Source organism: Haliotis asinina, chromosome 5, assembly GCF_037392515.1.
Source record: "Haliotis asinina isolate JCU_RB_2024 chromosome 5, JCU_Hal_asi_v2, whole genome shotgun sequence".
NCBI classification, from domain to species: domain Eukaryota; kingdom Metazoa; phylum Mollusca; class Gastropoda; order Lepetellida; family Haliotidae; genus Haliotis; species Haliotis asinina.
The window spans coordinates 37906030-37931017 of record NC_090284.1 but is presented as its reverse complement, the minus strand read 5'-3'; the positions used below and the strand labels follow the sequence as shown (position 1 = coordinate 37931017).

Sequence of the window (24988 nt, the reverse complement as noted above, 5' to 3'; positions counted from 1 at the left end):
AATGTATTATGTGATGAGACGAATGTTTCACTTGAACTGAACAAAGACGTGATTAATGATGATGATGAAGAAAGACGTGATTCAGAATGATGTATCAGGTGAAGAGGCGAATATTTCACTTGAAGAGAAGGAAAACCTCATTGAGGATGATGTATGAGGTGAAGGTACGAATGTTTCATTTGCACAGAAAGAAAAAGTGATTGAAAATGATATATCATGTGAAGAGACGAATGTTTCACTTGAACTGAACAAAGACTTGATTCAGGATGATGTATCAGGTGGAGAGACGAATATTTCACCTGAACAGAATGGAATCCTGATTCAGGATAACGTATCAGGTGATGAGATTAATGTCTCACTTCATCAGAAGGAAAACCTGATTTAGGATGATGTGAAAGGTGAGAAGATGAATGTTTCACTTGAAGAGAAGGAAAACTTCATACAGGATGATGTATCAGGCAAAGGGACGAATGTTTCAGTTGAGCTGAAGAAAGACGTAATTCAGGATGATGTATCAAGCGAAGAGACGAATGATTCACTTGAACTGAAGAAAGACGTGGTTCAGGATGATGTATCAGGTGTAGAGACGAATCGTTCACTTGAAGAGAAGGAAAACTTTATTGAGGATGATCTATGAGGTGAAGAGACGAGTGTTTCACTTGAACAGAAGGAAAACCTGATTCAGGATGATGTATGAATTGAGGAGACGCATGTTTCACTTGAACAGAGGGAAAATCTGATGTATGATAACCTATAAGGCGAAGAGACGAATGTTTAACTTGAAGTGAAGAAAGACATAATTCAGGATGATGTATCAGGTGAAGAGACGAATATTTCTCTTGAACAGAAGGAAAACCTGATTCAGGATAATGTATCAGGTGAGGAGACGAATGGTTCACTTCATCAGAAGGAAAACCTGATTGAGAATGGAATGGTAGGTGACGAGACGAATGTTGTGATGTACTCATGTATTCCGGTGGTGGTGCCCCATGCATTTGTGGATGTTGTGGTGTACTCATGTATGCCAGTGGTGGTGCGCCATGCATTGGTGGATGTTGTGGTGTGCTGATGTATACCAGTGGCGGTTCGCCATGTATTGGTGGATATGATGATACCATCTCATGTATGAGGGTGGTGGTACCCCATGAATTAGTGGATGTGATAGTGGTGTCTCATGTATGCCGGTAGCAGTGCGCCATGCATTGGAGGATGTTTTGGTGTACTCATGCAGTGGTGGTGCCCCATGCCGGTGGCGGTGTGCCATCCGTTGGTGGATGTGATGGTGGTGGCTCATGTATTCCGGTGGTGGTGTCCTATACATTGGAGGATGTTTTGGTGTATTCATGTATGCCGGTGGTGGTGCGTCATGTATGGGTGAAATTTTGGTGTACTCATGTATGCCGGTGCCGGTGCACCATGCATTGGTGGATCTTGTGGTGTACTCCTGTATATCGGTGGTGGTGCCCTATGTCGGTGGTGGTGTGCCACCCATTGGTGGATGTGATGGTTATGTCTCATGTAATTCGGTGGTGGTGCCCTATACATGGGTGGATATTGTGGTGTACTCATGTATGCCGGTGGCGGTGCGCCATACATTAGTGGATGTTGTGGCGTACTCATGTATGTCGGTGGTGGTGTCCCATGCATTGGTGGATGTTATGGTGTGCTCATGTATGCCGGTGACTGTGCACTATGCATTGGATGGATGTTGTGTTGTACTCATGTATAAGGGTGGTGGTGCCCCATTCATTGGTGAATGTTGTTGTGTACTCACGTGGTGGTGCCCTATGCATTGGTGGAAGTTTTGGTGTACTCATGTATGCCGGTGGCGATGCGCCATCCATTGGTGGATGTGATGGTTATGTCTCCTGTACGAATGTGGTGGCGCCCCATGCATTGGTGGATGTTGCGGTGTACTCATGTATGCCAGTGGAGGTGGGCCATGCATTGGTGGATATTGTGGTTTACTCATTTATGCCGGTGGCGGTGCACCATGCATTGCTGGACGTGATGGTGGTGGCTTATGTATGCCTGTAGTGGTGCCCCATAAATTGGTGGATGCGATAGTGGTGGCTCATGTGTGCCGGTGGTGGTTCAACATGCATTAGTGGAAGTTGTGGTGTACTCATGTATGCCGGTGGCGGTGCACCATGCATTTGTGGATGTTGTTATGTGCTCATGTATGTCGGTAGTGGTGGTGCCCCATGCACTGGTAGATGTGATGATGGTGTCTTATGCATGAAGGTGGCGGTGCCCCATGTATTGGTGGATGTTGTGGTGTACTCATGTATGCCTCTGGCGGTGCCCTATGCATTGGTTGATGTTGTAGTGTACTCAGGTATGCCGGTGGCGGTGCGAAATGCATTGGTGGATGTGATGGTGGTGTCTGATGCATGAGTGTGGCGGTGCCCCATGCATTGGTCGATGTTGTGGTGTAGTCATGTATACCGGTGGTGGTGTCCCATGTATTGGTGGATATTGTGGTATACTCATGTATGCCGCTGTGCAGTGCATTGGTTGATGAGATGCTGGTGTCTCATGTATACTGATAGTGGTGAACAATGCATTGCTGGATGTTGTGGTGTACTCATGTAAGTCAGTGGTGGTGCCAAATGCATTGGTGGATAGTGTGGTGTAGTCATATATGCCGGTAGCGGTGCGCCCTGCATTGGTGAATGTTGTGGTGTACTCATGTATGCCGGTGGTGGTGCCCCATGCATTGCTGGATCATGTTGTTTGCTCATGTATGCCGGTGCACGATGGATTGGTGGATGTTGTGGTGTACTCATGTATGATGGTGGTGGTGCCGCATGCATTGGTGGATGTCGTAGTGTACCCATGTATGTCGATGGCGGTGTGCCATGCTTTGGTGGATGTGATGAAGGGGTATCATATATGAGGGTGGTGCTGCCCCATGCAATTGTGGATGTTGTGGTGTGCTCATGTATGCCGGTGGCGGTGCGCCATGGATGGGTGGATGTCATGATGGCGTCTCATGTATGAGGTGGTGGTGCCCCATACATTGGTGGATGCTGTGGTGTGCTGATGTATGCCTATGGCGTGCTCCATGCATTGGTGAATGTGATGGTGGTGTCTCATATATGCCAGTGGTGGTGCACCATGCATTGGTGGATGTTTGGTGTCCCATGTAATACCGGTGGTAGTGCACCATGTATTAGTGGATATTGTGGTGGCTCATGTATGCCGGTAGTGGTGCCCCATGTGTTGGTGGATTCTGTGGTGTACTCATGTATGCCGGTAGAGGTGCACCATGCATTGGTGGATGTTGTGGTGTACTTATGTATGATGGTGGTGGTGCCCCATGCATTGGTGGATGCTGTGGTGTACTCATGTATGATGATGGTGGTGCCCCATGCATTGGTGGATGTTGTGGTGTACTCATGTATGCCGGTAGTGATGGGCCATGGATTGGTGGATGTTGTGGTGTACCCATATAGACCAGTAGTGCTGCCACATGCATCGGTGGATATTGTGGTGTAGTCATATATGCCGGTAGTGGTGCGCCCTGCATTTGTGGATGTTGTGTTGTACTCATGTATGCCGGTGGTAGTGCACCATGCATTGCTGGGTGTGATGGTGGTGGTTCATGTATGCCGGTGTTGGTGCCCCATGCATTGGTGGATGTTGTGGTTTGCCCATGTATGCTGGTCTCTGTGCCCCATGCATTGGTGGATGTTGTGGTGTACTCATGTATGCCAGTGGTGGTGCACCATTCATTGGTGGATGCTGTGGTGTACTCATGTATGTCGGTGGCGGTGCGCCATGCATGGGTGGATGTGATATTGGGGTATCATGTATGAGGCTGGCGGTGCCCCATGCATTGGAGGATGTTGTTGTGTCCCATGTAATGCCAGTGGTGGTGGACCATACATTGGTGGGTGTTGTGGTGTTCTCATGTATGCCGATGGTTTGCCCAATGAATTGGTGGATGTTGTGGTGTACTCATGTATGCCTGTGGTTTGGCATCATGCATTGGTGGATGTCGTGGTGTCTCATGTATATCGGTGGTTGTGCTGTATGCATTAGTGGAAGTTGTGGTGTACACATGTATACTGGTGGCGGTGCGCCCTGCATTGGTGGATGTTGTGGTGTACTCATGTATGGCGGTAGTGCTGGGCTATGCATTGGTGGATGTTGTGTTGTACTCATGTAAGCCGGTAGTGATGCCACATGCATTGGTGGATGTGATGGTGGTGTCTGATATATGACGGTGGTGGTGCCCCATGCATTAGTAGATGTAATGGTGGTGCCTTATGCATGAAGGTGGCGGTGCCCCATTCATTGCTTGATGTTGTTGTGTGCTCATGTATGCCGGTAGTGGTGGGCTATGCATTGGTGGATGTTGTGTTGTACTGATGTAAGCCAGTGGTAGTGAACCATGCATTGGTGAATGTGATGGTGGTGTCTGATGCATGAGGGTGGCGGTGCCCCATGGATTGGTGGATGTTGTTGTGTCCCATGTAACGCCGGTGATAGCGCGCCATGCATTGGTGAATGTGATGGTGGTGTCTGGTATATGCCGCTGGTGGTGTAACATGCATTGGTAGATGCTTTGGTGTCTCATTTAATACTGGTGGTGGTGCACCATGCATTGGTGTATGTTGTGGTGTACTCATGTATGATCGTGGTGCCCCATGGATTGGTGTATGCTGTGGTGTACTCATGTATGTCGGTGGCAGTGTCCCATGCATTGGTGGATGTGATGGTGGGGTATCATGCATGAGGGTGGTGGTGCCCCATGCATTGGTGGATGTTGTGGTGTAGTCATATATGCAGGTCTGGATGCTCCATGGATTGGTGGAGGCTGTGGTGTACTCATGTATGCCTGTGGCGGTGCGCCATGCATTGATGGATGTTGTTGTGTCTAATGTAACGCCGGTGGTAGTGCACCATGCATTGGTGGATGTGATGGTGGGCTATCATGTATGAGGGTGGTGGTGCCCCATGCATTGGTTGATGTTGTGGTGTAGTCATATATGCCGGTGGGGATGCCCCATGCATTTGTGGATATTGTGCTGTAGTCATGTATGCCGTTGGCGGTACGCCATGCATTGGTGGATGGTGTGGTGTTCCATGTAACGCCGGTGGTGGTGCCCCATGCATTGGTGTTTGTTGTGGTGAAGTCATATATGGCGGTGGGGATGGCCCATGCATTGGTGGATGTTGTGTTGTACTCATGTATGGCGGTGGCGATGTGCGATGCATTGGAGGATGTTGTGGTGTCCAATGTAATGCCAGTGGTGGTGCATCATGCATTGTTGGATGTTGTGGTGTGGTCATGTGTACCAGTGGCGGTGTACTATCCACCAGTGGATGTGATGGTGGTGTCTCATGTATACCTGTAGTGGTGCCCCATGCATTGGTGGATGTTGTGGTATGCTCATGTATGAAGCTGCTGGTGCCCCATGCATTGGTGGATGTTGTGGTGTACTCATGTATTCCGGTGGTGGTACCCTATGCATTGGTGGATAATCTGGTGTACTGATGTATGCCGGTGGTAGAGCACCATGCATTTGTGGATGTTGTTGTTTGCTCATGTATGCCGGTGGCGGTGCCCCATGCATTGGTGAATGTTGTTGTGTCCCACTTAACGACGGTGGTAGTGTGCCATGCATTTGTGGATGTTGTGGTGTACTCATGTATGACAGTGGCGGTGCCCTATGCATTGGTGAATGTTGTGGTGTACTCATGTGTTCCGGTGGTGATGTCCCATGGATTGGTGGGTGTTGTGGTGTACTGATGTATGCCGGTGGTGGTGCACCATGCATTTGTGGATGTTGTTGTGTGCTTATGTATGCTGGTGGCGGTGCACCATGCAATGGTGTATCTTGTGGTGTACTCATGTATGCTGGTGGTGGTGTGAAATGCAGTGGTGGATGTGATGGTGGTGGCTTACGTATGTCGGTCGTGGTGCGCCATGCATTGGTGGATGTTGTGGTTTACTCATGTATGCATTTGACGGTGCCCCATGCATTGGTGTATGTTGTGGTGTAGTCATGTATGCCGTTAGCGGTAACCCCATGCATTGGTGGATATTCTAGTGTACTCATGTATGCTGGTGGTGGTGTGAAATGCAGTGGTGGATGTGATGGTGGTGGCTTACGTATGCCGGTAGCGTTGCACCCATGCATTTGCGGATGTTGTGGTGTGCTCATGTATGCTGATAGTGGTAGACCATGCATTAATTAATGTTGTGGTGTACTCATGTAAGACCGGTGGTGGTGCACCATGTATTGGTGGATGTTGTGGTGTCCCATGTAATGCTGGTGGCAGTGCACCATGCAATGGTGTATCTTGTGGTGTACTCATGTATGCCGTTATCTGTGGCCCATGCATTTGTGGATATTCCGGTGTACTCATGTATGCTGGTGGTGGTGATAAATGCATTGGTGGATGTGATGGTGGTGGCTCATGTATGCCGGTGGTCATGCACCATGCATTGGTAGTTGTGATAGTGGTGTATGATGCATGAGGTTGGTGGTATGCCATGCATTGGTGGATGTTGTGGTGTACTCATATATGCCGGTGGTCGAGGTGTGCCATACATTTGTGGATGTTGTGGTCTGCTCATGTTTGCCAGTGGTGGTGCGCCATGCGTTGGTGTATGAGATGGTGGTGACCCATGAATTCGTGGTTGTTGTGGAGTACTTATGTATGCTGGTCTTCTTGTGCCATGCATTGGTGGTTGTAATGGTGGTGGCTCATGTATGCCGGTGGTGGTGCGCCATGCAGTAGTGGTTGTGATGGTGGTGCCTCAGTTGGCCGGTGGTAGTGCGCTATGCATTGGTGGATGTTGTGGTGTACTCACGTATATCTGTGGTGGTGCACCATGCATTGGTGGATGTGATGGTGGTGTCTCATGTATGATTGTGGTGGTACTCCATGCATTGGTGGATGTTGTGGTGTACTCATGTATGCCGGTGGTGGTAAGCCATGCATTGGTGGATGTGATGGTGGTGTCTCATGTATGATTGTGGTGGTACTCCATGCATTGGTGGATGTTGTGGTGTGCTCATGTATGCCGGTGGCAGTGCACTATGCATTGGTGGATGTTGTGGTGTACTCACGTATATCTGTGGTGGTGCACCATGCATTGGTGGATGTGATGGTGGTGTCTCATGTATAATTGTGGTGGTACTCCATGCATTGGTGGATGTTGTGGTGTACTCATGTATGCCGGTGGTGGTAAGCCATGCATTAGTGGATGTGATGGTGGTGGCTCATGTATACCGAAAGTGGTGCGCCATGCATTGGTGGATGGTGTGGTGTGCTCATGTATGCCGGTGGTGGTAAGCAATGCATTGGTGGATGTGATGGTGGTGTCTCATATATGATTGTGGTGGTACTCCATGCATTGGTGGGTGTTGTGGTTTTATTTAATGTGCACCCCAAACCCCCTGTAATACAAACAAAGAAAGTGATTTGAAATTATGATCGTTTGTTTAACAACTTTCATCTTAAGTTGAATAAAATTCTGAGAATTAAATGTTCAATTGGCAAGGTATAAAATTATAAGAAATTTGCCATCGTCATTTCATTTTATTGCATTTACGTTTTTGTTTAAAGAGACGTTCATCGGTACGCTTTCACGGCAAACGGACTGTAATCGCAGAATAACACGAGTGAGTCACGAAAGCGATGAGCAGTGATAAGCACATCACAATTTACCACATTCCCACCCACGGACGACAGTTTGTTTTAATTCATTTCCATTGAATGTTCCATACACCTATGTCACTTTGGGTTTAACTTGTAATTATAAATGTACGATGGGTTATACCTGTATTGTATTAGCCGTTGATTATGTTTTAGCTGTATTGTCTTACATAAATAAATCTGTAATTAATGACAGAAAATTATGTTTCGTTTTGTTTGAATAATGAATATTACCAGGTCTTACTTGGCTCACGCTAAATAAGAAAACATGCCTCTGTGCAAACACTTGTGATTGAGGTGCTTTCAATAGCTCTAATCCTTTGTTTCGGGTTCGGCGACTGGGATTAGGTTGCGTAAGCGAGCGACCCGAAGCGAGCGACTGAAGCCCGCTTGGAGTTTGAGCACCCACCTATAGTGATGTGAAATATTCGTCGTGGGGACAGAAAGTCTTGACATCCTGTAGAGGTAGGACGACTTCAAGGATTCTTCGGAAGGGCGACAGAGGACCAGACAGGTAGGTGTTTCCATATCTATTTGGAAGAAAATATGCATCTTCATGGATATTTGTTTAATATATTGTGCACACTCATTCTCTCATAGTACACAGCCATTTAGGTATAGATGGGAAAAGTTGATACTGGTTTCTGCATGTAAACGGAGTGGTAGTGCAGCCTAGTTGTTCAAGTGTTGGCACGTCATGTTCAGTGTCAGTGTTCAAGTCCTCACTTAAATATTATGTCCCACGCCCACTTATGAGGCCCGTCGTTGGAATATTGCCAAAGGCGGCAGAAAACCACACTTACTAGCTGTTGTTAATCCAATCTACATCCGAGAGAAATGTGATTACTGATGCTTATGCATGACTCATTTCTTTCAGACGCAGGAACCCTGGCACATTCTGGATTTGGTGTTGTGTCACTCTAAACCCTTCCACCTGGACTTTAGTACACTGACTTTCCGAGGGTCCGATGGGATGAGCTTTTGTCTCATGGTGGCTCCATTGTGCGTCTGCTCTCCGCGTAGCCCCCTGCCGAGCGTACATGGAGTAGGTTCGGTGCTAGGGCCTGACTGTACAGTCAGGGTGGTTGTTACAGCAACCCAGCTAGTTTAGGGTTGGCACACTCTGTGGCCCCAGTCTTTTCAGCACCCCCAGTAGACCCAATGCTGACTGCACTTGACTGGTAGATTAGGGGTTAGTGTAGATAGGGCCCCCTTCGTGCATGCCCTGTACGATGCTATCTATAGATAGTATAACTTAGTGTTTACCCACCATTCCGTCCTTCAATAGGTAGTTCGAGACAAAGCAAGTCCCGGATGGTCACTTTGAAAGTCAGTGTACTGGCCACCTGCTGGTAAAGCATTCACTATTTCAGTTTAAAACTTAAACTAAATTTTGTTTAAGTAGAACCGTTGCTTACACATGCAACTGTTCCTTTCAAACAATCTTTTGAATAAACCATAACATGCCATGCATCCTTGTTTATCATGACGTCTACTGCAAAATTACAACTTGAGTTTCATGTTTGAGATTTTACGTGTAGGCATATAAGTTGAATTTATGCACACAGTAAGTGCCAGCGATGTAAACTATATTCTCTGTACTGTTATGAGCAGGGATGCCATCTACCTGGGGGCGGAAATGGACCCTGAAGTCCCCCAGAGGCAGGACGACTGCCAAGAAGATATTCCGTGGACAGAAATGGATCAAGGTCTCTTCTAGCGGCAGGACAACGACCACAAAGCCGCCAGACTACCAGGAAGGTATGTTCTCCAAACTAATCTTTTGAAGACAACATACAATATATTCTTGTTGACAATGACGTCATGAGCAATTTACAACTTGTGTTTCAGGTTACAGCGTTTTCCTGACCCAAAAGCATATGCTTTTAATATTTATTATCTATGTAGTAAGTATCAGTGATATGAAACATTAACCTATTCGTTATCGTTACTATTAGGAACGTGGATGCCATCGTCCTGGGGGCGGAAATGGACCCTGAAGTCCCCCAGAGGCAGGACGACTGCCAAGAAGATATTCCATGGATAGACGGGGACCAAGAATTCTTCGGAAGGGTGACAGAGGACCAGACAGGCAGGTGTTTTCAACTCTATTTGGAAGAAAATATTTCTTTCATATATAGTGCACACTAATTCTCTCATAATATACAGCCATTTAGGAGTGAGTGAGTTTAGTTTTACGCCACACTCAGCAATATTCAGCTATAAGGTGACGGTCTGTAAATAATCGAGTCTGGACAAGACAATCCAGTGATCAACAACACGAGCATCGATCTGCGCAAATGGGAACCGATGACATGTTTCAACCAAGAAGTCAGCGAGTCTGACCACCCGATTCTGTTAGTCGACTCTTACGACAAGCATAGTCACAGCCATTTAGGTATAGATGGGAAAGGTTGATACTGGTTTCTGCATGTAAACGGAGTGGTAGTGTAGCCTAGTTGTTCAAGTGTTGGCACGTCATGTTCAGTACCATTGTTCGAGTCCTCACTTAAATACTATGCCCCACGCCTACGTATGAGGCCCGTCGTTGGAAAATTGCCAGAAGCGGCAGAAAACCACACTTACTAGCTGTTGTAAATCCAATCTACATCCGAGAGAAATGTGATTACTGATGCTTATGCATGACTCATTTCTTTCAGACGCAGGAACCCTGGCACACTCTGGATTTGGTGTTGTGTCACTCTAAACCCTTCCACCTGGACTTTAGTACACTGTCTTTCCGAGGGTCCGATGGGATGAGCTTTTGTCTCATGGTGGCTCCATTGTGCGTCTGCTCTCCGCGTAGCCCCCTGCCGAGCGTACATGGAGTAGGTTCGGTGCTAGGGCCTGACTGTACAGTCAGGATGGTTGTTACCGCAACCCAGCTAGTTTAGGGTTGGCACACTCTGTGGCCCCAGTCTTTTCAGCATCCCCAGTAGACCCAATGCTGACTGCACTTGACTGGTAGATTAGGGGTTAGTGTAGATAGGGCCCCCTTCGTGCATGCCCTGTACGATGCTATCTATAGATAGTATAACTTAGTGTTAACCCACCATTCCGTCCTTCAATAGGTAGTTCGAGACAAAGCAAGTCCCGGATGGTCACTTTGAAAGTCAGTGTACTGGCCACCTGCTGGTAAAGCATTCACTATTTCAGTTTAAAACTTAAATTAAATTTTGTTTTTCACGTCCCGACATATTTGCTTTGCATTTAAATGTAAGGGGATCGTCGAATAACCAAATGGTTAAAGCGTTCGCTCATGACGCTCCAAACAACCCTATTTCGATTTCCCATATCTGAATGATGTGTGAAGCATCTATTTGGTTTTCTCCCCGTGATATAGCTAGTGTATTGCTGAAAGCGGTGTAAAAAGTACACTCATGCAGTCATAATCTGTGTGAGAAGCATAAATTATGTAAAGTGTTCTTTGCCTTTTTAAGTTGAACTGTTGCTTACACATGCAACTGTTCCTTTCAAACAATCTTTTGAATAAACCATAACATGCCATGCATCCTTGTTTATCATGACGTCTACTGCAAAATTACAACTTGAGTTTCATGTTTGAGATTTTACGTGTAGGCATATAAGTTGAATTTATGCACACAGTAAGTGCCAGCGATGTAAACTATGTTCTCTGTACTGTTATGAGCAGGGATGCCATCTACCTGGGGGCGGAAATGGACCCTGAAGTCCCCCAGAGGCAGGACGACTGCCAAGAAGATATTCCGTGGACAGAAATGGATCAAGGTCTCTTCTAGCGGCAGGACAACGACCACAAAGCCGCCGGACTACCAGGAAGGTATGTTCTCCAAACTAATCTTTTGAAGACAACATACAATATATTCTTGTTGACAATGACGTCATGAGCAATTTACAACTTGTGTTTCAGGTTACAGCGTTTTCCTGACCCAAAAGCATATGCTTTTAATATTTATTATCTATGTAGTAAGTATCAGTGATATGAAACATTAACCTATTCGTTATCGTTACTATTAGGAACGTGGATGCCATCGTCCTGGGGGCGGAAATGGACCCTGAAGTCCCCCAGAGGCAGGACGACTGCCAAGAAGATATTCCATGGATAGACGGGGACCAAGAATTCTTCGGAAGGGTGACAGAGGACCAGACAGGCAGGTGTTTTCAACTCTATTTGGAAGAAAATATTTCTTTCATATATAGTGCACACTAATTCTCTCATAATATATAGCCATTTAGGAGTGAGTGAGTTTAGTTTTACGCCACACTCAGCAATATTCAGCTATAAGGTGACGGTCTGTAAATAATCGAGTCTGGACAAGACAATCCAGTGATCAACAACACGAGCATCGATCTGCGCAAATGGGAACCGATGACATGTTTCAACCAAGAAGTCAGCGAGTCTGACCACCCGATCCTGTTAGTCGACTCTTACGACAAGCATAGTTACAGCCATTTAGGTATAGATGGGAAAGGTTGATACTGGTTTCTGCATGTAAACGGAGTGGTAGTGTAGCCTAGTTGTTCAAGTGTTGGCACGTCATGTTCAGTACCATTGTTCGAGTCCTCACTTAAATACTATGCCCCACGCCTACGTATGAGGCCCGTCGTTGGAAAATTGCCAGAAGCGGCAGAAAACCACACTTACTAGTTGTTGTTAATCCAGTCTACATCCGAGAGAAATGTGATTACTGATGCTTATGCATGACTCATTTCTTTCAGACGCAGGAACCCTGGCACACTCTGGATTTGGTGTTGTGTCACTCTAAACCCTTCCACCTGGACTTTAGTACACTGTCTTTCCGAGGGTCCGATGGGATGAGCTTTTGTCTCATGGTGGCTCCATTGTGCGTCTGCTCTCCGCGTAGCCCCCTGCCGAGCGTACATGGAGTAGGTTCGGTGCTAGGGCCTGACTGTACAGTCAGGATGGTTGTTACAGCAACCCAGCTAGTTTAGGGTTGGCACACTCTGTGGCCCCAGTCTTTTCAGCACCCCCAGTAGACCCAATGCTGACTGCACTTGACTGGTAGATTAGGGGTTAGTGTAGATAGGGCCCCCTTCGTGCATGCCCTGTACGATGCTATCTATAGATAGTATAACTTAGTGTTTACCCACCATTCCGTCCTTCAATAGGTAGTTCGAGACAAAGCAAGTCCCGGATGGTCACTTTGAAAGTCAGTGTACTGGCCACCTGCTGGTAAAGCATTCACTATTTCAGTTTAAAACTTAAATTAAATTTTGTTTTTCACGTCCCGACATATTTGCTTTGCATTTAAATGTAAGGGGATCGTCGAATAACCGAATGGTTAAAGCGTTCGCTCATGACGCTCCAAACAAAAATATTTTGATTTCCCATATCTGAATGATGTGTGGAGCCGATATTTCTTGTTTCTCCCCGTGATATAGCTGGTATGCTGGTAAAAGCAGTGTGTAAACTACTCATGCAGTCTTAATATGTGCTGGAAGTATAAATTATGATACAGAATACTGTTTACCTTTATTAGCAGAAGCCGCTGTGTTCTTCCAAACGATCTTTTAAAGAAAACATAAAGTGCCTCCTTGTGTACAATGACGTCTACTGCCATGTCACAACTTCATTTTCGTGTTTGAGATATGTTCTCGTGGAATCATATATTTTGCATTTATGCACACAGTACAAATGATGTAAAATATGTTTACCTTTATTATCAGGAGCGTGGATGCCATCGTCCTGGGGGCGGAAATGGACCCTGAAGTCCCCCAGAGGCAGGACGACTGCCAAGAAGACATTCCATGGACAGATGGACAGAAGTGGATCAAGGATTCTTCTGGAGCAGCATGTGGATGTTTTACTGTTCGGACATTTTGTGACAATGTACTCTGCGTGTCTACTACTGTAAACCCTCCAGTAGAATAGGTAGCGTTGCATACGTTGAGGGAACACGGTTCCAGAGTTTTTTTTCTCAAAAATGTTTTTTATCTCTGGTTTTACGTGTCGGGCTTCAGTTACCTTTGAGCTTGTTCAAATCTCAAATTTGATCAAGATCAATTTAGACACACATTCTGTTACAACAATGTTGGTGTTTATGTTCGAGGATTTGGTACTGTTCCATGCTGGGAATGATGACATTAATAAAACATAATCCGCACAGCTGGTCCAATTGTACTTGTTTGTTTTGCTGTTTTGGTTGTGAAACTTGTGAACTCGAGAAGAAGTGTTTTTGTCCATGGAAATCGGATGTGCACGACTTTATCGCTCCGTAGGAGTGCTTGTTTTTAGCCATACACTGCCATGCACTGCTAACCACCGCCAACACACAAACACATCACGAAACAAGTCCAACATTCAAACAATAGATGGGGGTATTCTAATGTCTACAAACCAGAACTTACAATACAAAAGCCTATCAACATTACTTGATCACATCGCACAGACCTTTAGTTCAATGTATGTACTAAAGAATCCAGTGGTGTCTGTAGATGAGACAAGACATTAAATGAAAAGCTCCCGCCAACATCCAACAGTCCAGAATATTACATTGCGCAAGTAAACAACAAAGAGCATGTTTGCCAATCATATTCCTTAACCAGTTGACCATGGTTGGAGCATTTGTGATGGTCAGCGTATCCCTATTCCGTTCTGATGTCGAGAGATGCTGCTCCCCATGGATTGGTTGAACCGACACAGAGTAAATACAATAAAGTCAGTATGCCATCAGAGAGAGATCTATATCAAAGCAAAAGGGATTAATAGTTATCTGACAGACCATTTGAATAGCTACTACGAGAGCTTAGAGGCAGTTATCGATCATGAAGCATAGTTTTCTAATACTTTGGATACTGCTATTTCATCAAATAGCTTAGGAATGTATAGCTTTTATCAACCATAACATTGAAGTTGTTTTTTTTTCTAAACTGTGTTAAACATGTGACACCAAATGAATTGTTTGTTAGTTCTCTGCTCTGTATAGGCACTAAAACTGGAATGGTGGCTATATTGGCAGCCATTTTTGAATTCTGGATAATATCAAGGTATTCCATGTAACATGTTGTCACTCTAGAAGTAAACAGGAAACAAAATCTCGTCTCAAAGAGTAAGCTGTAAAACATTATATTATCACGACCTGACCATACAAAATCACCTGTTTTGCGCCCGAGTCACCACTCTAGAAGATACAAGTGTCAAAAAACATAAAAAGTATCAACATTGGACGTAAATGGACACATTCAGTTTTAATTTTTATGTAAATGTAACTGCCGAGAAGACAATTCAAAATGGCGGTCAGTTTCATTATTTTCAAAAGCAAATATATGTCCACAAAATATACACCCTTTAGCAATACACAAAAGTCAAAATGACAGTGATCAGATTGATGTTAGTAAAACTATCCATGATTAACTTTGAGATGTTGTCGGCCAGCAAACCAAATGTCATGTAAATGCTCACAGACCTCCGCCAAATAAAATGGCCTGTGAAAACCTGGGTATTAAAGGCCTTTTCATGAGCCAAAGACATCATACTAACTGAAGATAGTGTCAAACAAACTCAGTACTGGGGAGGCTACGACATCAGATTTTTCAGCTGCCTCCTCCTGTACTACTTCAATACCCTTGGATACAGCAAAGGGGTTCACCTTTTACGGTGTCTTGTCAGGAGTCTCGATCACAAGGAAAAGCGGCCAATACTCAATCGATGCAGAAGGTCTGTGATCGGTATCAATAAGGTCAATTTCAAGTGGACATTTTGGGCTTTTGGGCGGAATTTCATAGGTGTAAGTCATGGTTAGTGTAAGGTGGTTCATCATCCGAGCCACCCACCCACCACGGAGTATCACAAGGACAATGCTAAAAGCAAGTGGGTCTCCAACTTACAGCACCAAGGATACCCAGATGATCTACTCCAGCAGAAGAATTAATATTAATATTTCTACCAGATTGGCCCATGAGCCATACTAACTACGAGGCCGAAAATATCGGTGTTCATATTTTTCATACGATGACCTAGGGGAAAATATTACTTTGTCATGGTGAGGTGATGTCGTGAGCAATGCAAGGACGCCACGTCTCCTCTATAACGTTGCGTTCTAAATGAGGCCATTGTGGGTAACCAGCCCATGTTTGAAAGTTGAGTTTGGTAATAGATGGGCACACTCGTGCCTAAATATCTGAATATCCCTCGCTTCCGTTCGGGGAATACCAACATTCCAACTTCTGTCGTAAACATAGTTTCACATTAATTAGCAACAGCCTTAACAATAATAAACGTATTTTATCGTGCTTACGTCAACTTTCAGGGTGTATTGCACTCTGTAGACAGGTGTAAGTTGTGGTAAGTTGTCAAAGTAAGATGTAAATGGAAAATTAATGTCAGTTATATATTCTTTGTATCGTTTGTTACCGTTGGCGGCTATTTTAGTGAATCCTTTAAGAATAATTCGGATTTAATGCAAGGCGATGTTTTGTCTCCAATTCTATTTTCATTTTATCTCAGTGATTTTGAGACCCCCGTTTTTTGAAGATAACTGAATTTCTTATAAATGTAAATCCCAAAGTATTTTTCTGTTACTGTATGCAGACGACGTGTCCTAATTTCTGAATCAGTTGATGGTTCACAAAAGCAGTTAGATTCGTTACTGAATTACTCCACTGAAGTTAAAAACTATACATGTAATTCTATGGCTTATGCAGAATTGGGTCGTCTCACTCGCATATATCAGAGACAATTTAACATGATAAAGTATTGGTGCAAGTTGCTTCACACAAATGATCTTATCCTTCGAAATTATTATGAATGTCTTTTGTGAGAAGTAAAGACCCGTCGTGTTAATAGCTGGGCGTATCAGGGGAACAATATTTAATCTAACATTGGTGTCAATGAATTATCACATAGAGATGAAGTATGTCCTGCATACCTACCTTCTTACATACGAAGTTTCCATCAAGCATCTCAAGAGACTGTTGTTATTTATCCAATTGATCAGAATGTGTAATTTATATAAATATTATTGATATTTGCACTCTGCTGTATTACCTATGTAAAGCTATCCCGCACATCTTCGGGAAATATCTATCTAAATTCCGACGTAACTCTCGTAATTCAACTATACAAACAGCATGTTGAAATAACAGAAAGAAACTGTGTTTTTTGTGAAGACGACATTGAAGACGAGTTGCATTTTATATTAGTATGTCGCTATTTTATTAATTCCAGAAAACTGTACATAAAACCTTATTACTACGGATGCCATATTACTAAGATATAAAACCATATTAGTACAATGCATAAACGCATTCAACTTGTAAGTGTTAGAAATGTAAAACAGTTGTCTAATTTAGGTGAATATTTGTATAAAGCTTCTTGTCTCAGAGATGAAATGATGCTAAATAATGAGGTACTTTCTGTACATTCTAGATTATAATCAATGTTTTCTCATCCACCTGTGCCAACTTTCGTCTTTGTAGGCACCACTGATTGTCTGTAAAGGTAAAGTATGAATCTCAGTCTGACATGGGCACTCATACAATGGTATAATACATCACTTCATATACTGGTATAATACATCACTTCATATAATGGTATAATACATCACCTGAATCATCTAAACGTTCATCGATAGGTAGGGGTGGCCATTTTTCACTGAGTCGTGTTCGCATTATCCCAAGATTGATACGAAATGTGATTTCAGACACGTGTAAGGAGGAACCATTGTTATACCATTCAGTAAGTTAGACTGGCTTAACGGAATGGAATCGATGACGAAAAAAAACAGATTGGAATAGGCAAGGCAGGATGAATGACGTCTTTAACACGAGGCGAAACTAAGCATGGGAAATGGACGGGGGCTGTTTTGGAAATAACACTATGCAATTTGTGTCAGCGGTTTCTGGAAAGCAAATTAAGAGTTACTGGAGAAGCGAGAGATTTAATGCCTTTCAAATACACGACAAGTTGTACCACGGGGCGTCCAGATCAGATGTGATTTCAATCCGACTTTAAACACGTTTTCTTTCAACATAACGGTTCCGGTGACTTTTATTTCCTATGCAGTCATTCTTGTGAATGATTCCTTGAGGAGAAGTGATGGTCTGGACAAGCTGCTACTATGGTTGCAGAGGCAGCACGTACTACGCATAAATGGCTGTAGTTGTGTCAATGGACCTCTATAATCTAGCAATCATCTGCCTTTTTGTAGAGTCCATCCTGTCAACGACGGTCGTTCGTGTTGATAGTGATACAGTGTAAGCTGTAATTATCCCTGCCCACTTCATACTACCTCCGAACAAGTTAGATTGTTTTGACGGAGAGGCGTTGAATGTAGACTGTGTGGTCATTGCCTTGAGTGAGATTGCCCATAAAGACCTCATGCCCTTGGACTAAGTATTTCCGGGGCGCCTGAACCATAGTTTTGTGCCACCGTTTGTATAAGTACTTCCATTATATTATTTTCTGCTATTGAAAGTAAGGATACTTGTCACAGCCAGTTGACTGCATGGCCATTTAACATGAAACTTGTTGTGAATGATTGTCGGGAAATGGGAAGGTACATTATAGTGAATGTTCCAGATGCATCATCCCGAGAATCACCAATCCTTCGGCAAGTTAATCCCTAATGGGAAGAGATGTGCTAAAGACCGCCTTTATCGGCATCGGTTGTTTAAACAATCATTGTTATAACCTCTTTGTGAATAAATGGTACTGCTCATCAATATCTACATTGTACAAAGTGAGTGGGTGAGTTAATATTTAACGTCACATCGGCAGTATTGCAGCCATATCGTGACGAGAACATACTTGCAAAAAGGAATCTATGTCCATTATAAACAAAAAAAACAACTGTCGACGAAGGACAGTAAAACAACTAGAATATCACGATAAGAAATAAAACTAGCGTGAAAACTTAAAACTAATATCCCTATTCAGACTATACAATATAAAAACAGGCTAAAAAAATGGAAGATCGCCAAAAACAGAAGGTAGATCATCATACTAGGAACCATTGGCACTTACAGTACCTCTGCTACCTACATGGTCCCTAGCTGGATTTACATCATCCCCTCAGCTGCTGGCGACTATATGCAAAATTAGCCACAATTTAAAATGACACACATTCTACGACTAAAAATGTGGAAGATTAAATCTGACTGAAACTATTTTGGGACTTCCGTACCCTCTCAGGAGGACAATAATTTTACGGTACTTCAACCCCCCTCGAGGATACACTAACAATCTTAGTTACTAATTCAACTTCCACTCATAAAATACTTATTTATTTACAAGTCAGACATCAAATCTACACTTTACAAAGATATCTACAAGGAGAGTGATGTACATAATACACACATCATCAAATACCGTACTCGAAAGGTACAAAATGAGCTGCAGACAATCTATCTTCAGATTATTTCTTTGTTTCACAACTGTTGGGACACGTAGGGCACGCTTCATTTTGCCATTCGGTTGCTGCAACACCATTAACAACGTCTGCTACCCAAACCCTCTCATAGTAATCACTTTAAAAATAGAAGCACCATATTTTGGAACAGTTAATTTAGCTTTCATTCAGAAACATGAACCTATTTGACGATGTGCACGTGCATCTAAAGAACTAGTGTGCTTATAAGAAATGTGACCAATGTCTACATTTTGAGATGTATACAAAAACTGTTTAGATTATGTTATATGCGCTATTCATATCTGTATTTTCTCAGCAGTAGCAGATGTTGAGGGTATCAGAGTAAATGTTTTCTTAATGGGGCCCCTGTTCCTGGAGATTTATGGGAAGCTAATCTGATATGTTAATAAACTATGATACGTGTGATAAACATTGTCTTTATTGGGAGGATAAGGAAACAGACTGGGACAAACAATTCTGACATAATTCAAGTTTTTCATTGATGGTGTCATTAACAAAACTGGTCTCAACAATTTTATTTACATCATTCAGGAACGGATCATACGCAGCGTCAGTGAAACTGAAATATGAATTGCATAAAGGAAGGTGATGTATTCCATATCTTTGCAGCTGCAGGTGTTCCAGAGGAAAAGTTTTAACGTGGCGACATTCATTTTACTGGCATTAACAGCACTGACAACTGGACCAGTTTTTCATAGTGTTCATTGTGTGTACTGCATGTGTAAAACGACAAGGACATAAACCCAAAAAAAGAAAAAAAACCCACACAATTAAACAACAGAAACAATTAAATGTTCAGTCGACTCAGACTTGGTTTCCCAGTGCACAGGTGTGCTTCTTCGGGAATATTAACGAGTGAAGTAAGAGAATACCACTTTTCCGTTCAAACCCATAGTTATCTCAAGTGCCTACTACAGCAATTTATCTTCACTAATACCTACACACCTACATTTCCAGAGTATGAACACATTTGGCACGGGTACCTATCTTTAGTTCTATTTCATAGACGAAACTTTCAGTTTTTTAGTCTGACCGATTTGATCACGCTGAGGTGAAAAGGTTTAAAAGCATCACCATTAGAACTGCAGGGTCTGTGTAAGAAACCAAGTTTCTCGAATACAGAGACTCAACCAGTACTTTTGAACCAGTACAGCTGAAAATGATTATACATTCACCAAAGTCATATATCTTATCTATGCAAAACATATTGCATCTGAACCGAATACACCTAAAAGCAAGGTTACCATTACCAATTAGTACCATTCATCACTGGCTTCCCTCGTTAAGTGGCACCACTAACGTCTCATCATTCATGCCTGGGTTAATCCTTGGTTTTTAATTGTCCATTGTCGTTATTAATCAGCACCAATTAACTACTGGCTTCCTTGTTGCGATCTTTTTACTGTTGCTGTTTCACGCGTACTGACGTGATAGCTCTCAGTCTTCAAGTAAATGGATTAGACTTGTGAAATATATCCGCAGAACGCTGGCAGGAAACAAACGGAATATACCAAATCTAAAATCTTTTTATTAATAACAGCAATCTTTTAAGTATTGCATTTTCAAAAGAATTAGATTTGTTAACTGATTTGTAAATAGATCTATATTTTATGATTGGAAGTTTGGATTAGTAACTAAGATTGCTAGTAGCTGTATCCTCGAGGGAGTTTCAGTACTGCAAAATTATTGTCCTCCTGTACTGTAAGTTCCCATGGTCTTTGGTATGGTGATCTGCCTTCAGTTGTTGGTGATCTAAAGCCCATTTTAATACTGTATTGTCCGCATTTAAACTCTTGTTTCAGAGATAGACGCTAGTTTTACTTATAACTTACTGTGATATACTAGTTGATTTTAATGTCCTTCGTTGACAGATATTTATAATTTACATGTATTTCTGGTGGATTTACAACTTGTTTTTTTTGGCACCCATGAAGAACAACATCGGTTTGCAAATGTCAATTTTTCTGTCTCAGCTCATCGTACTCTTCACCCCAAGCAGAGTTGTTACGGATAGAGCCCATTGTTTGGGGGACATGTGTGAGGACATAATAGTCTCTGAACTCAAGGATCAGAATGTAACTTCAGTGAAACAATTCCACCACGATGCTTCCTGCCAACATTCACCAATGCATGGGGCACCACCACCCTCATACATGAGACACCACAACATCCACCAATGCATGGCACACCGCCACAGACATACATGAGTACACCACAACATCCACCAATGCATAGAGCACAACTACAGGCAAACAGGAGTACTCCACCATCACATCCACCAATGGATGGCACACCGCACCTGCATACATGAGTATACCACAAAGTCCACCAATGCATAGCGCACCGCCACTGGCATACGTGAGTACAACACAACATCCACCAATGCATGATGTACAGCCACCGGCATACATGACACACCACCATCACATACACCAATCCATGGTGCACCGGCACTGGCATATATGACACACCACAAAATCTACCAATGCATGGTGCAAAGCCACTGGCATACATGAGCACACCAAAACATAAACCAATGCATGGTGCACCGCCAAAGGCATACATGAGTACACCACAACATTCACCAAAGTATGGCGTACTGCCACTGGCATACGTGAGTACATCACAACATCCCCCAATGCATGGCGCATCGCCACCGGCATACATGAGTACACCACAACATCCAGCAATGCATGGGGCACCTTCACCAGCATACATGAGTACATCACAACATCCACCAATGTAGGGCGCACCGTCACCAGCATACATGAGTACACCACAAGATCCACCAATGCATGGGGCACGACCACCGGCATACATAAGTACATAACAACATCCACTAGTGCATGGTGTACCACCACAGGTATACATGAGGCATAACCATCACATCCACCAATGCATGGTACACTGCCACAGGCATACATGAGTACACAACAACGTTCACCAATCCATAGGGGCAGCACCACTGACATACATGAGTACACCGCAACATCCACCAATGCATGGTGCACTGCCACAGGCATACATGAGTACACAACAACATTCACCAATCCATGGGGCAGCACCACCGGAATACATGAGTACACAAAAACATTCACCAATGCATGGGGCACCACTAACGGCATACATGAGTACAAAAAAACATCCACCAATGCATGGTGCGCCACCACAGGCATACATGAGACATAGCCATCACATCCACCAATGCATGACACACCGTTACTAACAAACATGAGTACGTCAAAACATCCACTAATTCATGGGGCACCACCACCCTCATACATAAGACACCACCATTACATCCACCAATGCATGATGCACAGCCAAAGGCATACTTGAATACACCACAACATGTACCAATACATCGTTTTCCGCCAAAGGCATATCTGAGTACACTACAGCATCTACCAATCCATGGTGCAAAGCCAAAGGCATACATGAGTACATCTCAAAATCCACCAATGCATCGTGCAACGCCACGAGCACACATGAGCATACCACAAGATCCACCAATCCATGGGGCACTGCCACCGGAATACATGAGTACACAGCAACATCCAAAAATGCACAGGGCAGCACCAAAGGATACATGAGCCACCAAAATCACATCCACCAACGCCGCGAGCATGCATGAGTACACCACAAGGTCCACTAATGCATGGCACACCGCCACCGACATATAGGAGTACACCACAACATCCACCAGTCTATGGCGCACCGACACTAACATACATGAGTACATCACAATGATACATGACACACCACCATCACATACACCAATGCTTGGTGCACCGCCACCGGCATACATGAGTACACCACAAAATCTACAAAAGCATGGTGCACCGTCACCGGCATACATAAGCACACCAAAACACCCACCAATGCATGGTACACCGCCAAAGGCATACATGACTACATTTCAACATCCACCAAAGTATGGCACACCGCCACCGGCATACGTGAGTAGACCACAAAATTCACGAATGCATGGGGCACCCCCACCCTCATACATGAGACACCACCATCACCACAGCTGTTTATATCTGGCCCAGGCAGGCTCTTTAGTCTGCCTTCTGCTGAGAGCGAGGAGAGTAATCAGTCATGGATTGCGCATGCGTGTAATAACTGTTGCTATGGCTGGCATCATCATTTACAGATGGCGGCCATGTTAGCAACCCTTTCCATCTGAAGCTTAACTCACACTATTTCTCCACTCTAACATTGTTTGTATTAACATAATTGGTGTTATGTTAACACTTTACTTTGTGGCAAACCATAAATGAAGATTAATGACTGTCTGTAGAAATCTTGACAAGGGAGGTCACAGTAAACAAACCCAGTCTGGAATGCTGTAAAACTGAAAAGTATGTTTAGTTGAAGTGTCACAATTATCTTATCTGGGTTTTCTACAGGAAACTGTTTACGCTGTCGTAAAGCCTCAATTACCATCTTTCAGATGAAATTAACACAGTTTATTCAAGCAGGGTTTGTTTTCACATGAATCTATCGCAAACATAGGTTTCATTCATACAGTGTGGCAGACAGAGTACGCTGGTTGTTGAACATTCTAGTAGCACTTCCGAGAAGGTTTGAAGCTGCATTTTGTGTATTCTATATGGAGCAAGTTTAAGTGTTATTTTCGTTGGAATTTGTACTCAAAATGGAAAGAATATGTGAAAATCACTTTTAAAAAACTGGAATTACTGTGCCGAAAATGTGCTATTAACTGCAGTGGATGGATTTATCAGTTTCAAAACAGTGAGTCCAAATTCCTTATAATTTTGAGGCCAAATACCCTGCTTGAATATGACTGCATGACTGTATTGGTAGAATTAGATAACACACTCAATGTGCATATATACTGAATTGCAGGAAAATCTCTACAAAGACCTCTTAAAGTGATTTGAAAATGAACAGATTCTTCTTATTATAATGTTTTGAAAATGTACGGAATGTCAGCTTTCTGCCTGAATAAATCCAATACATACATACATTTCTTAAACAATAGTAGATAGCAGTGATGTATGTGACAACCTTGACCAAATTCCATTGTATATTAGTGCCTAAAGGGAATACCCGCAACACACGTGCAGGTTTTATATAGCATGTGCGGTCTAGATCAGGGCTCAGGAATGTACAGTCCAACCGCACTGCCTTGTCTCTCTCTGCCTTCCTGACTCAGCCAGCCACGCTGTGTGTATCAACTAAGATGCCTGGTCCTAAACAGCTGTGTCACATTCACCAATGCATGACGCATGACCACTGACACACACATGAGTACACCACAACATTCACCAATGCATGGGGCACCGCCACTGGCATACATGAGTACATCTAGACATCCACCAAAGTATGGCGCACCGTCACCGGATACATGAAACACCACAATCACATAAACCAATGTATGGCGCACCGCCAAAGGCATACATCAGTACACCACAAAATCTACGAAAGCATGGAGCACCGTCACCTTATACATGACACACCACCATCACATGCACCAATGCATGGCACCACCAAGGGCATACATGAGTACACCAGAACATCCACCAATGCATAGGGCACCACCACCCTCATACATCAGACGCCACCATCACATCCACAAATCAATGGCGCATTGCCACTGGCATATATGAGTACACCACAACATCCACCAATACATAGCACATCACCACCTTCATGCATGACTGGTGTCTCATGTATATGTATGAGGGTGGTAGTGACCATTGCATTGGTGGATATGGTGGTGTACTCCTGTATGTCGGTGGTGGTGTGCCATGCATTGGTGGAGGTGATGGTGGTGTCTCATGTCTGAGGGTGGTGGAGCCCCATCCATTGGTGGATGTTGTGGTGCACTCATGTATACCGTTGCTGGTGCTCTATGCATTGGTGGATGTGATGGTGGTGACTTATGGATGCCTGTGGTGGTGCCCCATGCATTG

General features: G+C 43.8%; 1 long non-coding RNA gene across 4 annotated transcripts; it reads left to right on the top strand.

Moving 5' to 3' along the window:
- The first annotated feature begins 330 nt into the window (after window positions 1–330).
- Window positions 331–10597, top strand: LOC137284375 (uncharacterized). 4 transcript variants are annotated; one of them, XR_010956897.1, is made up of 7 exons: window positions 331–878; window positions 7588–7643; window positions 8026–8191; window positions 8555–9029; window positions 9292–9438; window positions 9636–9769; window positions 10338–10597. It is a non-coding gene; the product is annotated as an uncharacterized lncRNA (long non-coding RNA). The 4 variants fall into 4 exon arrangements; XR_010956896.1 differs by having other exon boundaries at window positions 331–934; XR_010956899.1 differs by lacking the exon at window positions 7588–7643.
- Window positions 10598–24988: the final 14391 nt, after the last annotated feature.